Source organism: Aedes aegypti, chromosome 2 (genome assembly GCF_002204515.2).
Source record: "Aedes aegypti strain LVP_AGWG chromosome 2, AaegL5.0 Primary Assembly, whole genome shotgun sequence".
Lineage (NCBI taxonomy): Eukaryota > Metazoa > Arthropoda > Insecta > Diptera > Culicidae > Aedes > Aedes aegypti.
This window is the reverse complement of record NC_035108.1, coordinates 68,780,746-68,797,206: the sequence shown is the minus strand read 5'-3', so window position 1 is coordinate 68,797,206 and position 16,461 is coordinate 68,780,746. Positions and strand designations below refer to the sequence as shown.

At 35.8% G+C, this 16,461-nt stretch overlaps 1 protein-coding gene across 8 annotated transcripts in view; it reads right to left on the bottom strand.

Moving 5' to 3' along the window:
• Positions 1 to 16,461, bottom strand: part of LOC5572344 (probable serine/threonine-protein kinase yakA) — a 242,148-nt gene that overhangs the window by 87,298 nt on the left and 138,389 nt on the right. For 3 of the 8 annotated variants that reach the window (XM_021841128.1, XM_021841136.1, XM_021841133.1), the window contains exons 1-2: positions 12,841 to 13,007; positions 5,128 to 5,916 (exon numbers count right to left, since the gene is read on the bottom strand). The exons of 1 other annotated variant lie outside the window; for it this stretch is intronic. The gene's annotated coding sequence lies outside the window, so the exon portion shown is untranslated. 4 more of the 8 variants (XM_021841132.1, XM_021841134.1, XM_021841129.1 and 1 more) reach the window with 4 other exon arrangements.

Below are 16,461 nucleotides of genomic sequence, written 5' to 3'. Positions count from 1 at the left end.
ATCGATCTGTGATTTTAGTTTACCGTTTATCATTCTATTAGTATAGAATTAGTACAGTAGCTAGTATATTTCAGAACATCAGATCATATTCATCAGATATTTGAGGAGAATACATGATAGCACCCAATACCCAATGGTTGGAAAATGGAGAGATACTGATCCTTTCAAGATACTGTATTGGAAAAGAAAGAAGTAATTACAGAGAGTAATATTTACCTGGAATAGCGTTCCTTAGCCGAATGTTAAGAGTCCGCGGCTACAAAGTAAAGCCATGCTGAAGGTGTCTGGGTTCGATTCCCAGTCGGTCCAGGATCTTTTCGTAATGAAAATTTCCTTGACTTCCCTGGGCACGAGTATCTTCGTACTTTTGCCACGCGATAAACGAATGCGAAAACGGCAACTTTGGCAGAGAAAGCTCTCAGTTAATAAGTGTGAAAGTGCTCATAAGAACGGTAAGCTGAGAAGCAGGCTCTATCCCAGTGGGGACGTGATTCCAAAAAGAAGAATATTTGCCTGGAATAACAAATCTTTCATTTTATTTATTTACATCACAATAAAATTACAACAATAATAGCACATACAACCTTCTAATGGTTTTCAAAGTATATGCTACTATGCAACAATAATGCTAATGTACAAGACTAACTATTAAAAAATAACTCAATATTATTTTCGAATGATTCCTCGCAATCCTACTGTTTCTGAGTAGTTTATTCCAAGCAATAATTGTTCGGTGCCGGAACGAAAGTTTTAAATTGCCAGAGGCGCTTCTGTCTAAAACTAATAATGGTGTTCTTGGTTATCTGGTATACGAAAAGAAATTTCAAGGACCATTTAAAATTTTGAAAGTTTGTGTAAAAACCCTTAATCTTAGATCATTAATGAAACTACGACCAAGCAGTAAATCAACATATCTAGAGATGTGAACGAATTTTCGAAGATTAAAAACATATCGAGTGACAGTGTTTTATTGTGTATCAGATTGTGTTTACCAAAGTTGTTGTTGGAAACTAGGGAAAACAGAACATTCCCATAATCAAATGGGGGTACAATAAGAGCACGTGCTAGTTGAATTCAAATATGTTGAGGAGTACTCTTTCCGAGAGCAAGGAATGAATAGAGAGCTTTATACACTTTACTACAAACAGCGTTGACTTGATCATTTAAAGTCAATTTGCAGTCCTTGAGTATTCCTAAGTGTTTAACAACATCAGAGTATTCATTGAAATCATTATCTACCTTAACTTTTGGAGCATTTATTATTTTCATAAGTTTGTTGCTAAAGATGATCGTTTGAGTTTTTATTTTCGAATTCAGTATCGATCCATTATGCTTACACCATTTTTAAATGTTTTGAATACATAAAAAATAGTTGGACACAATCATTTAAATTATTTAATGATTCCAAAATATATAGTTGACAATCATCAGCATATAGATGGAATTTACAAAAAGACAAAACAAGAGATAAATCATTGATGCACATAGAAAACAGGTATTAACAGTATTGATCCCTGGAGTACACCACAAGGAATAGATAGCCATCCGTTGTTAAAATTAACGTATTGGATTCGTCCTGAAAAATAAGAACGAATTAAATTTACTGATAATTAATCTATTTCAAATCTGAACTTTAATTTATTGCAAAGCAGATGATGGCTAATTGTATCAAATGTCTTGCTGAAATCTAAAAGGACCATAACAGTTATCATCTCCTTGCCTAGCGCTTCTCTCAAATAATTATCAACCTTGATCAAGGCTGTAATGTTGCTACAAGGTTGTCGGTATCCTGACTGAAGGAGAGATAGTAAGTATTCATTGAGTTGCGTAGAAATTATAAACTCAAATATCTTAGAGAGCGCACACAAAACGCTAATAGAACGATACTCACTTTCATCTGTCGTTTATCAATTTAGCCAATAGGTACAATTTTTGCTACTTTCCACATCTCAGGGAACTCAGAGGTTGTTATACAACAGATGATAATATAGGTGATGTACGGTAAAGTTACCACCGATAAAGAAATTTTCAAAACATTAAAAGGAATGAGATCATTGCCAACAGAATCACACGACGCTGAAATGAATTCTGTGAGAATTACTTGTTACTCAGCGAAATGAAATGATTGAGCATCGATACCAACAGTTTTTTCGACAAAAGTTTCTGGAGAAAATTGTGAAATGTAATAAGTACTAAGCGATGTAGCAGTGACATCACCCCCACCCACTTCAGTAAATATTGACTTGTTTAAGGCCTAAATGTTTAATAGTGTTCTATAACTGTTTCGCAGATAAATCAATGTTCAGTTTTTTTTTGCAAAATATTCATGTTTCATTCGTTCGATTTCTCTATTGGATAAATTACGAAGGCATTTGGAGTTATTCCATTCTCCACGATTACTTTTATCGCGTTTCCAGCATTCATGTGCTTCACTGCGATTTTTAAAAGCTCTACGAACATGATTGTTGATCGAAAGGCAAATTGGATCTCGTGCTTATCAAGAACAGTACAAATAATTTTGTTAAAAGAACTTCAAATGAAAACAGTAATATAACCTGCGAATTATGTAGATAAAAACACATTATTATCTATTTTATGGTAATCTTTGGCTTTGTTAGTTGAAATTTTAAATGTTTAGTCCACACAGATAAAATTAAAACCACCCAGAGACGACTGATAAGTATTACATATATTACCAGTACAGTTACCCATTAGTAAAGCAATAACTGTTGTGTAGCATATTTTTAGCTTAAAAACCGTTTATTCTCGAATAACATGCTTATTTCAATGAAAACTGCCTACATTTAGGCGTATTATGCAGATTTACAAAGTTTAATTTTATGATAAAATTATCAAACAAACGAGTTGTGAGAAATTTGATATCATTTTTAGATGCGGGTGACCTATATTTAGTAGATGGCGAAATTTCTATTACAAACTCTGCTTTGCCACATAGCGATCAATTCCGCCTCAGTTTGTCGTTTTAAATATTTTATATTAAAACTATTTTGAAAAATGCTGTATCATAAAATATCGATTACACTAACTGATGAAGATAAATGAAATATGAAAATGATTTTGTCATTCATTTGAATTCCAAATGATAACCAAAAGCTATAAAATAGTGATCAATTATCGCATAACTTTTCAAAAGGACCTATCTAACATTCATAGGCTTTATTTGTTTATTGTCTCTGTAATCAATAACTGAGCTACATTTACCTTTTCTGTTGCGTTTTTTGTACGAAACGCTAGCAATCTTTAGTTGAAAAACTTCCCAATAGCTTTAGTATTTCACTATAATAAACCAAAGAGAGCAAGAGAGTAGAGAATCTCTCATTGTTAGTCTTTTAGTAAAGTTCAGCTAGTATTTTCCCTCGGATTATTGTACTGTTAGAAAAAATACTGTTTTCAATCCTTCCAACAATGTTTTTAGGTATTTTTTTCCGTTCAACAAAAAACATGTCAAGATACTTAGAAAATTGAAATTTTTGGATTCCCATACAAACTCGTTGTTCTCAAAAGAAGATTTTCCTCAATTACCGTAAATTCGGGTGAAATTGATCAGTAGGGTGAAATTGATCACCGTGTCACTCGATTTTATTTCTTCCTAATGGAGCACAAATATCAATGTAACCTGCAGTGAATGAACGTTGTTTGTCGTAAGTATTGTTAAATTGTGTGTTGTGAAGTTTTTTTGCGTTAAAGAATGTGTATTTCTATGAAAATAATGAAAAATTCCAAAATCATGTATGGTGCAGTATTGACTAACATCTCTAAACTTCTAGTTCTAGACAAGGATTTGAACATGGTAAAATCCTGAAAGTTTGTGAGAATAATTAAGATATACCCCCAAACCAGATTTCATAACCAAAATTCGTACCAATTCGCCCATTTGGTTGAAATAATTGAATTTCTGTTAAGTATCAGGAAATTTCTTAGGAAATTACATACATTTAGGCGTTTTCTGCGTAATTCTTGAAATTTAATTATTAATTATTTCTATAAATATTGTATTGTTAAGAATTTAGCAAGCATATTCGGATTCCGGGAGATCAAATTTATTATGTAGAGTTGTTTTGAAAACTAACAATAATCGCATTGATAAGTGATCAATTTCACCGCGAAATGACATTACCCGATTTTTTATTTTAGAGGTATTTTTTAGCACTAAAATTTCCTTTGTTAGAAAATTTCGGTATTTGAGCCAATGAGGCTCACCTTCGTACTTGTTTTTCTGCATTAAGTTGTTTGGCATTGCCAACATTATAGAAATCAGACAAGAAAAACCCTGAAAAATGATCAATTTCACCCGAAATTACGGTACACTCCTTTGCTTCTAACCCCCTCAAATATAATAATGGTCTTGCATCTCATATCCTTCAGTTTCGGACAAAGATATCGCACTAGTGTCTCAAATTTTTTTCAATTTTGATTATTCTTGAAAATATCGGTATAAAATTTACAATAGATGTAGGGGAAATAAATGTAATACGAGCACCTAGCTGAATACAGAGAAAACGCAAACTTTAGCGAATTTTTCTTACGCACGGACGTTTAACCTTTGCGATACTAACATAGTTTTTGGCATACATTTTTTATCTTTGATCAGCTCTAATTTGATCAAATTTCAACCGATTTCAATACTTTCAGCTTCATTCGATCGGGAATGTATTCTAGTTTAGATGGCCAGAATATGCTTTACCTTGGTCCAATAGTACCGGAGTTATTCCGGATTCCGTTGCGGTAATAGATTATTTTGGATGGGTATTTTATAATTTTGATTGCCAGTTCCATTATGTACACCGCTTTAAATCTGTTCATTGCTCGAAAAAAACGTGTAAAAAATCGAATATAAATGTTAGAACATTGTAGTTTACTTTGGCATCACCTGGTTACCTCACGGATTTGGTGCCCCTGGAGAAGTGGCCACTTGTCGATCTGGACCAAACCGTAGCATGTGACCCATCAAATTTCATGAATTTTCAGCGCCAATCCATTGGTGATCATAGCAACTAAATTTTGTCATACTTGGAACAACCCGAAATTGTCAATTTGTAACAGTGTAACAATTTTTAGCTATTTTGACGATATTAGAAATAACACATCATAGATTGTTTTACTTACCGAATGTCTCAATACTGTATTAAAACCAACGATCTGTGAAATTCAATCAAGCTTATTTCCTCGTGAAACGATACTGCCTTTTCCGGAATTCCCATTTGAACCGAATGATATAAATATCACATTTTAGTTAATTGATCGCCACCAATTGACTTCAATTTCTCGCTGATAGCTGGCAAGCCTTTAGTTCACTCCGGGCGCTACCCGGCCAGCAATCGCCTCCGATGACATAAAAAACAACAGACTTTGCAATGCACATCACACACGTCGCAAACAAATTAATTCCACTTGGCCGGAGCTAAAAACCTCCAACTGCACTGCAATTCCCCGATGATCGATGTTGTTTGTGACCGTCGTTCGATGACACTTTGTAACTTCCAAGAAAACCACAGGGCAACCGCAGCCGGGAAACTCAATACCACCAGCACATTTCCGATGCTTTCAAATTTAATTAACCATAATTGGATTTGGCTACAAATATAGGCACCTCAAGCCGGGCAGAACGAACCGAGAAGCAACAACTCTTTCATCGCCCATCAGTCGGTATCTCAAACGATTGGGGGTTTCTTCTTGTTTCGCCTAGAAGGTTGCACAGGTTAGACCGTGAGAAAAAGAACCGATTTCATAACTCCCGAGGGCCTCCTCGTGTTCTGCTGGGTGCGATCCTCACTTCTGCACTATTACCCAAGATCTACCTCTCGGCACACATCCATCTACCACTTATCCATCCATGAACTGCGTTCTCTTCAACGAGTGTAATGATTTACCTCACGTTTTATTAGCACTAAACTTCTAAACATAAAACATTCGAAACAGAGGAAAAAAATCCATTAGAACTGGTTTTCTGTGTATTGAGCGCCCACCTTCGCCGAACATTCGTCGCGTCCTCGATCTCTATGGGAAGGAGCTGGCGGAGTTGGCGCCTTCCCTCTCTCTATCTTCTATGCATTCATTCAGAGATCCAGATCCAGGCTTACAATGGGACAAATGGACAAAATCGTGAACTTTTTCGTAAAAATATTAACGAAAATTCAGTAAAAATTAGTTTTCACAGTTAGATTTGTAATTTTGAGCAATTTCAAATACGGTAGTTATCTTGGGTAAAGTTTTAGTTTAATGAAATTGAAACAATTCTGCTGAGAACACCAACTATCTATTTTATCACTCTGCCAAAATATAGAGGTACAGTCAACTCTCCATAACTCGATATTGAAAGGTCCATCGAGTTACAGAACATAAAACCAGTGAAACTGCGATCCAAGAGAATATCGAGTTAGCCATGAAACCCAATTTTTATTATGGTTCTCTTACTTGATATCGAGATACCAAATAACGAGTAAGGCAGAGTTGACCGTATTTCATAAAAGGTTGGAAGAATTGTTTTGATGAAGTAAAAAAAAAAACGAAGTTTTCGGAGCTTGACGGAATTATGTAGGGTAGAAGCACCGGTTTTGTATTTTTTGTGCTGCAAATACCCCAAATGAAAGCTTTCAATCCATATTAAGTATGAAAAATATCGGCCCTGAGCGTAAAGCTTGTTTTCGCATTCAAAATTGCATTGATCAATAAGCCATCAGAACCAGTGTTAGTCACATTTCTAGCTTTGGTTCCTAAATTGGCTTTCTCATGAGAAGGATCAAATTTGGAAGACCTTGGCCAAATAATAAATAAATGAATAAAAGTTAGTTTTTTGTGAAAATTATTTTTTATTTTATTTTATGGACCAATTTGGTCAAATAAATGAATGTACTTGTCAATGCGTAAACATGACATGTTTCATGCTGGTTTTCTGTGTAAAACGGTGTATTATCCACTATGGCTACAATTAGTACTATGACCAAAACCGGTGCTTCTACCCTACAATATTGGACAACACATTTGGAACTTTTTGGATTTTCCATACAAATGATCAACTTTGGAGGGTTAGATCTTACTTATATATGGACCGATTTCAATGAAATACTAACAGCACGTCAAGCATGACTCAAGTTTTAACATATATTTTTCTCTGTTTATTTCTCATATGAGTTGAAAAGGAAAAACGGTTTGAGAAGATTCAAATATGATGTCCATCGTTTTTCGAGATTTTTCGACCTCTCTTTCTTTTTCCAATAGCTAGTACATGCACTGTCACAATTTCATAAATTACCACCCCCCCCCATCCCCTAAATGATGGACGTTATTTTTGAATGACATCTAAATTAGAGAGCATTCAAAAACGACGTCCATCATTTGTAGGAGAGAGAGAGAGCGGGTTGTCTACGGAAAAGCGAGAGTAGGTGTATCAATGCTTTACGTGACAGAGGGGTTTTCAAATCCCGAAAAACAATAGACGTCATATTTAAATCTTTCCAACTAAAGTGAAACTTCTGACGAATTTGTCCAATATTATGTATAATTGAAAAAAACATTTTTGCGGCAGCGAATAGGGTTTTAAAACGCAAACAGCAGGTTTGACAGAAAGTCCTCTGCGATGCAGAAATGAAGCGATTTTGAGGTTTTCTAAGGAGTAAAAATTGTACTCTAAATTCACAATATGAATCCTCAAAGGATTCGAGTGAGTGTGCATAGAAATGTGAGAATTTTTTTCTGGCACTCTTTCTCTTTTGTTTTTATGCTCACTCTTACTCGCACTTAAAAAGAACTCTTGAGGCCGAACAAAACAGGCCTCGCGAAGTTGTAATGGTACTCTTTGATGATGAAATTTTCCTCCGTTGTGTTTTGTGTCTCATCTTCTTCGCTCATTTTTCGCTGTCTCTCTGCTTACACACTTAAATTGTTTTACGGATTCCTGTAAAAATCTCAACAGCTGAACAGTTCGGTGAAATAAATTAACGGAGTACGGTAAATTTTTACAGTATTCGGTGAAAAATCACCGGAATCCGTAAAATTTCGACGGAATTACGGTGTTTTATTTCACCGAACTGTTCAGCTGTTGAGATTACGGTGAAATTCACCGTAAGAGCTTAGTGTGTAGCAGTTTTTCGCTCCTTCGCAAAGAGACAACGGCAACACGCTGCTCTAGAGTCAGCTTGATAGAAACTCATCTGCGATGCAAAGATGAGGCGATTTTTCCGTTTTTCTGAGGAGTAAAAACTGAACTTAAAATTTTCAACACAGATCCTCAAGCGATTCGAGTGAGAGTGCAAAAAAAGACGGGGATTTTTTTCGGGCACTCTCGCTTCAAAAGAACTCTTGAGTCTCCCGCCCGAACAGGGCAGTCCTCGGGGAATTGTGAGAGCATTCTTTTTTGATGGAATTTTACTCTGTTGTGTTTTGTGCTGCATTTCCTCGCTAATTTTTCGTTGCCTCTCTGCCTTAGCATTTCTTCGCTCTCTCGCAAAGAGACAAAGGAAGCACGTTGCTCTAGAGTGTTCCATCGAACTCTGATGATGTTGAGGAGTATTATCAAGCCTGTCTAGAGCATGCTACCAAACTCTGGTGATGTTGCGGAGAAAAATCAAACCTGGCAAACAGGTAAAGTTATCAACAGGTTGATCTAGGATACTCGACTGGAAGGATTTTAACTGTAATTTTATGGCTTTCTCAGTCTAGGGAAATCAAAACGGAAAGTTTTGTTTTGCCCGTTTGATTTTCCTAGACTGAGAAAGCCATAAAATCACAGTTATCAACAGGGAAGCAATTGGATGAAGATAAAACCATCTTGGGCTCGAACAACGTTATAATCAGTTGCGCATTCAAACGATTCCGTTTTTTCATTAGTATCCAGATGATGTTTTTAGTTATTTTAGTCGTTGCACCTATCATAAATAAAAAAGTAATAGAATTCTTTGATTATTTTTTCTTCAGCTAGTTATTTGGCTGGAAAACTGTTTAATATTTTTATTCAGTTGAAAGGGCTAATCGTCCTTCTCCATGCCGCATCGTAAAATGTTACGAAATTCTAATAAATTCTTGTACTAATGCATAGAGAAAATTGACTAATAGAAATCGATTACTGCCTTTATGGTCCTCCCAAAGGATACCATCTTATAAGCCTAACCACAGCTCGATTTCAATTTTTTAAAGTTATGTATAATTAAACTTGATTAACGTTTAGGTAAAAAAGTGTGTTGAATGATATGTAGTGTAGATTTACATGAATTCAAATAGAATTCAAATCGGAAATTGCAGATATTTTTTGACATCGGCATCGGTAGGTAGCGTTGGTCACGATGCCAATGTCTAAAAATAACATCTCTCTCGCTTTGATGTACACATGTACTAAAGGAAGTTTAGACTGCGAAATGATGATACCATGTGGTTTGGGGTAATCGAATTCAGTTTGCCTCCGAGCGTTGTAGCCTCTTGAGGGGCTCCGCACTTGTAGATTGAAGCGCCCATCTAGCGAATAGGGAGTCGTGGGTTCAACCCCCACCGGAGCACGTGGCTTCTTTTCGCAGATTCAATTTCAATATGTACATTTGACACGTGTTTTGTCGTGTACATGTAAACTTCAAAACTTCAATACGTTATAACAGATATTTTATTAGGGTGCCGATAAAGACTTGAGGTTTTGCTGGATACCGGGTCACTCTAGGATTCCAAGAAATGAAGAAGCGGACAGTGCAGCAAACTGCAGCAGACACAAACCTGTTGGAGAAGAAGATGTGCCAGCGCAAGACATAACAGTATAGGATACACGAGAAATCTGGCGTGCACATCAATCAGCCTGGGACCAAGCGCCTCGGAATAATTTGAAGATAGCCATTTAGTATGGAGAACGAAGAATCAGCAACCAAGCTTCTCCATGAGTTTACTTTGTGGCATGGAAACGCTTTTTTTTCTAATAATCATTGGAAAACTAACGTCTTGGCCAAAAGAGTGAAACATTTAAAAGAAAACCTTTGGGTTAAAACGTTCTAGCAATGATCCAATGATGCGGGCCATTTTACCCCATAAGTGCGTATTGAGCAATGTTCCCCTACTTCTTTATCCGAAAACCTTTTAACCACAAGATGGTTCACCTTCATGATGACGTTGTAATAAAATCTTATAAAAAAAGGATTTATCTATATTATAACTCAAATGAAACTAATAAAGCTCAAATTGAGCATCAAATTGAATGACTGTAACAACTATATCTGCAAGATTACCGCAAACGATCTCTTCAAGAACTAAAAAGATGTATTAAGGATCCTGTTCACAATATTAATAGAAAAATACCAATAACTTCAGAATGAATAAAGAGATATACTCTGCAGACAAACCCAAAAATTGCTTTATTTAATCCACCACAGGAAACTTAGGTAGGAGTTTACTAAGTATTTTTTTCTGCTCATATAAAATACGCATTGAACGTTATTCTTACATAATTTTAAACTTTGATACTTTGCTGCGTAAGATTTTTACAAAAATCCCGCCAACAACTCATCAATGATATAGGAGAGATTTCTTCAGGAATGAACCCACAAGATTGTCTGAAAGATTTGAATGTTTCGTCAGATATTACTAAAGTATTTCACCAGTAGTGCAAGGAGGTGTCACCAGGATTTATTTCAAAAATGTTATCTTGTTGTCACATCACCCAGGAATCAGCTCCAAAAATCTAGTTTTTGTATTTTAGAAAAAAAAACTCATTTTCATTTCCATCGACAATTTTTTTTTCAGAAACTTTTAAAGAACTTAATAAAAATCTTGTTGATAGATTTAAGAAGATTCTGCCAATGGTTTCTGGCTACCGAGCTGTCAACAAATATACATTGCTGCGATCAACAACTTCAATATGTTAAATATATTTGAAAAAGTGATTCTTTGGGATTTTTTTTGTAAAATTCCTTAAATTTGGGTGAAATTGTATGGTAGAGTAAATATTATCACACGATTTCATTTCTTACAAATAAAGCACCAATATCAATGTGACCTGTAGTATATACACTAGAGTGATGCAAATTTTGAAATGTTGGCTCCCCTATGCTTAAACGATTTATATTATGGTAAATAGCATCCTCCCAAAGCTTGAAATGATTCGGAAGAAATTTGACTGTGCACACGCCATTTGAAGTTTATATGGAGATTACTATGAAAAACGCCAACTTTTTGTGTTCAGGCCTCTATCTCTTTCATCTCTTTCATATTCATAATATTTTATCGTAAAGTGAACAACCTCTGCTCATGTGAAATCCTTTCAGCTACAACTTTGCTGAAGACCACATTTTGATAGGAGTTAAGGATTAATTGCTATTCTTAATCATAAACTGGGTTTGCATTTTGTATGCTTAACAAACTGCTCGGCAAGCAACAGTAGTGCTCCTGGCAAGTAGAATAGATCAAAGTAATCCAGGCTACTATGTTCTACAGCAAAACAGCAGTGTTGCTCTGAAAGTAATTGAATGATTATCTCAGCATGATTTAGGCTTTGTTATCACTAATAACAAATTACCCTTACGTCCCATCAAAATGTGGTCTTCGGCAAAGTTGTAGCTGGGAAGATTTCACATGAGTAGAGTATGTTCACTTTTCCATAATTCCATATTACGAGCAGTTAGAGGACTTCACCCAAAAGGTTTGTCTTTTTCATAGTAATTTCCATAGAAACTTCAAATGGCCTGTGCACAACCAAATTTCTTCCAAATCACTTAAAATTTTAGGAGAATTATTTTCATCATAATTGACACCGTTTAAGCATAGGGGAGCAAAAATTTCAAAATTTGCATCAGTCTAATATACACGTTGTTTGCCTGAATGATTGTCGAATAGTGTTTTGTAAAGTTTTTAATATGGCACTGCAATGACAGACATTAATAAACTTCTTGCTCTTAATAGCCTGAAATTTTGTGAGGATGCTTAAAATATATCTTCTTAACTGATTTCTGCATCCAAATTTTGTTCTGTGCCTTGAAATAACCGAATTTCTTTGAGATATTGGAAATTTCCTTTAGAAATTGTCCACCTTTACGCGTTTAACGTGGAGCTCTTGAGATTCATTGTTTCCATAAATATTGAATTGTTAAGAATATAGCGAACATATTCTGGTTCAGGAAATTGACATTTTGTATGTAGAGTTATGTTTAAAACAACAGGTTTCACTCGGAGAAGTGATCTAATGTTGTAATGTTTTGAAGATGATTTTAAATCTAAAATAACTTGACATACTTGTTTCCCTGCATCCCTTGAAAAGTGATTAATTTCACCAGTTATCACGATACTTCTGTATTCCGGTAGAATGACCTTGTTGAAATTTGGTGTATTCAGGAAACTTGTTTCAATATGATTAATCCAAAACTTCGCCGCAGCCGGTAGCAAAACAAGTTGAAATACACAGCACCACCTGTGGCAGAATTGCGAATCATGTTTCTTGAACCCCAATGGGCCATAGTTTTTGAAAATTTACTTCCGAAGGCATCAGACCTAAACGAACACGTTTCGATACACTACTGAAAAAAGTACACGATTTTGAGCATTCGTCCCATTGTGCACCTCCTTCACGTTGTATTCCACCCGGTATTTATATTCGAATTCAATCAGGTCCGCACATTAAAAGATCACTCTCGTCGTGAGCCGAAACAAAACAGCGCCGCAGCATCTACGCGAATCGCGATCTTCGCCACCTCGGCATCTGGGACGAGTTCGACTTCGGTGGTTTTGCGCTCCAATAATTCTGCTTCATGCCGCAGGCTCAAGGTATTGCAGCTTCGGTAACGGAACGATTCCCAAACAACATCTCGCGTGGGTTATTTTTGTGAGGAGATGTCCTCCAAGTACAAAAAGTAGTACCTCATACTAAATCGGCAGGTAACTTGGTGCAAAACATCCAGTGGATGCAGAAAACCGGGCTCTTCCATGCGCGCGCGAAACGACACGACAGATCTTAACCGGTCGACCAGCGACGATCAACTACTGACTAGTGGTGGAGGGCCAAGGCTTCGAAGCCGAGTCGGACGCTGATGGTTGAACAGCACACTGCTAAATGGCAGAGGGCCGCAATGCAATGAGAATGGTGCTGCATCGTTTTGTTGATGGTTTTTGGTTTGGAGAGAAAGAGCGAGGCCCGAGAGCGGTTCTCCTGTTCTGAATGTTAAACTATGTGATGGTCGGGCCCATTGATGGACGTAATAATTCACAACTTTTCTCCATAGACAACACAATCAATATTGACCGACAGCTTGAAATAGTGATATGTGCAAAATGTATTCATTTGCTTGTATTTATGGAACAATTTGAGTAAGAATTTCAAAAACAATAGCTCCAAATACAAGCAAAGAATAATTTTCTTGGTAAATAAAGATCAATCCTTTAATTCTCATTTCATTTTTAATATTTTCTTCATTAAGGTTATTTTAAACATTACATTCATTTCTTCTATAATTTGCTGATAGTCTCGATAATAAAGATAATGAAACCATTTCTTATATCTAACTGTTCTATGTTATGTAACACTATCATCAAAGTCAAATTATCAATGTATTTATGTTACATAATTAACACGTTAACGCCCAAGGTATCTCACAATTGGAATTCAGCTCAGTTTTTGTTATTCATAGTCGTATTCCCATATATTGAACCTTATTTCACCAAAACATTTCAAGTCTATGGTGGGGATCCAAAAAAAATCTTGAAAGTGTGTCGTCCTAGTTGTTCTATAAGTTTATTTTCGAGATTAATCAAAAATATTTTCATGGTCTTCGACCCATTACAATGTAAACATGTTGAAAAAAACTGCAAGTGAGGGGTAATTCATAACTTACGTCCCGTACAGAAGAAGAAGGAGGAGGTTACAAGAAAACGTGGCTACCCATATAAACATTGGAATCCATGCAAAAAGTGTGATATAGAGGAAAATTGAGGAGGATTAATATGGCAAAACTTTGCGTGACGTAATTTATGGACGTACCCTGATAAATAAATTGCAACATAAAGAATCAAAATTTTAGAGGCGAAAGATGCATGCCAGAACTAAATCAGGTAGTGACTTCAATTCAATTTTCTGCTCTACCATGTAAGTAAGATACAGACATACATACATTTCCATACATGTACATATACAATTATGCACACATACACCCTTTATACCAAAAACAAAATAAAGTCTTACATCAAATATTTTGATTATAAAAAAACCTACAGATGTTTCAGAATAGTCTTCAAAAAGATCCTTTAAAACTTGCCAGCTGATAATGAAAACATAACTATCAAAATATTTCTGCTGAGTCAAGTTATTAGTATACAATGTGGCTCGGATCTGACAGCTATCGAAATATATATTTGGCAATATCAGAATTTCGTTAGTGCTTATCAAAAGTTAGTCCTTCAGTCAAAAGTTAGTGACAGTCAAATATTGCACTCCAACTATTACATGCTTCACAGACGTGAATATTTGAAGCCAACGTTGAAGTTACTGCATCACTGATGCACATGGTCTTATCCACCGATAGAACCGAATCCACGCGGTCCAAGATTTTTGACACTAGAGCGGGCCATAATACCTGGGGAGCATCACAATTCTTGGACCGAGTGAGTTCAGCAAGGGAGGCTCTGTACTGCTACATCAACGTGTCGCTGGTTCTAAAAAGCAAAAACCATACAAAAATACGACCAAACAAAGGTGAAGGCGTAATCAATTTTCTCGAACATTCATTTTAGGAATTTAGTAGAATTTTCTGATCAAATTGGCAACAACGCACTGCAGTAGCGCGTAGTAAATAACTGCTTGCAAACAATATCTTTCAAGCGCATTTATTACCTGTAATTTTGCGAATAATTATTTTTACTTTTCCACGTTAAGCCATAAAACTTGTTCGGGACTTAGGTTGGCGGCTATTTAATTTTACTCTCATTTGACAGCCGCCCTTCACCCTTGGAGTTCAGTTCAATTTGTCGGTTTTTTTCGTTCTTCACTCTCTTCAAAAGATCGTCTTTTACATTCGACGGCTAGAAAACATGTGTTTTCTTCTTTTAGCCTTCAATAAATGGTGCAAAGGTTCATATAAACATGTAAGGAGCATTGCATCCGAAATAAGCGATTGTTGCTCGACTCGATAGTAAGTACCCATTGTTTTGATCTAGGCAGACCAATTTCTTATTGGTTGTTTCCTTGATGTTTCGCACATAAAAGCAATTCCCAGTTGATAAGTTTTTATTTGCGAAAATATCTCCTTTAGTTGATTATCGTTTTCGAAGATACCAAATTTTTCATCACTGGACTTCAATATAGGCGAATAAAATATTTGCCGACTAGCGCCATCATTCTCATGATGGCGCTAGTCGGCAAATATTTTATTCCGAAATAAGAAGGATTTAGGCGCATACATTTCTTTGGATTTAATTAGTGGACTGATATATAAGCGAATAAAATTTGTGCCCAGTAGTGCCATTTAGGTGATTTCCGAAGTTATAAGTTTCCAGGCGAATAGGTCTCATTTAGTTCTTCAACTTTGTCAAAGACACTAACTTTGTATCCAATCACTGGATTGAGATATAAGCAAATAAAATGTTTGTCTACTAGCGCACCTTGGGAGAGTATTTCAAAGTACTATGTTTCTGGGCGAAAAGATCCCATTTAGTTGAACCCTTTTGTCGAAGACACCAATTTCGAATCTCATCGCTGGACTGAGATATAAAAAATTTGACCACTAGCGCCACTTTGTGAGTGTATTCCGAACTAATAAGGTTCTAGGCGAATAGGATTCATTTTGTTGTTCAACATTGTCCAAGGTACAAACTTTGTATCTAATCACTTAACTGACTTGACTTGAAAATAAAATCTTTGCCCACTAGCACCATCTAGTGTATGTTTTTCAAACTAATAAGTTTTCAGGTGAATAGATCTCATTCAGTTGAACACATTTGTCGAAGATACCAATGTTGTATCTGATCACTGAACTGAGATATGAACAATCGAAATGTTCGACCACTAGCGCCATCTTTTGAGTGTTCTCCGAACTAATAAGGTTTTAGGCGAATAGGTCTCATTTAGTTGATGAACCTTTTTGAAGACACCATTTTTGTATCTCATAACTGGACTGAGATATAAGCAAATAAAGTTTTGGCTCACTAGCGCCATCTTGGGAGCGTTTTCCGAATTTATAAGGTTCTATGCGAATAGATATTATTGAGTTTTTCAACTTTGTCGAAGACACCATTTTTGTATCTCATAACTGGACTAAGATATAAGTAAATAAAGTTTTGGCTCACTGGCGCCATCTTGGGAGTATTTTCCGACTTTATAAGTTTTTTTGTAAATAGGTATTATTGAGTTGTTCAACTTTGTCGAATACACCATTTTTGTATCTCATAACTGGACTAAGATATGAGTAAATAAAGTTTTGGCTCACTAGCGCCATCTTGGGAGTGTTTTCCGAATTTATAAGGTTTTATGCAATAGGTATTATTTAGTTG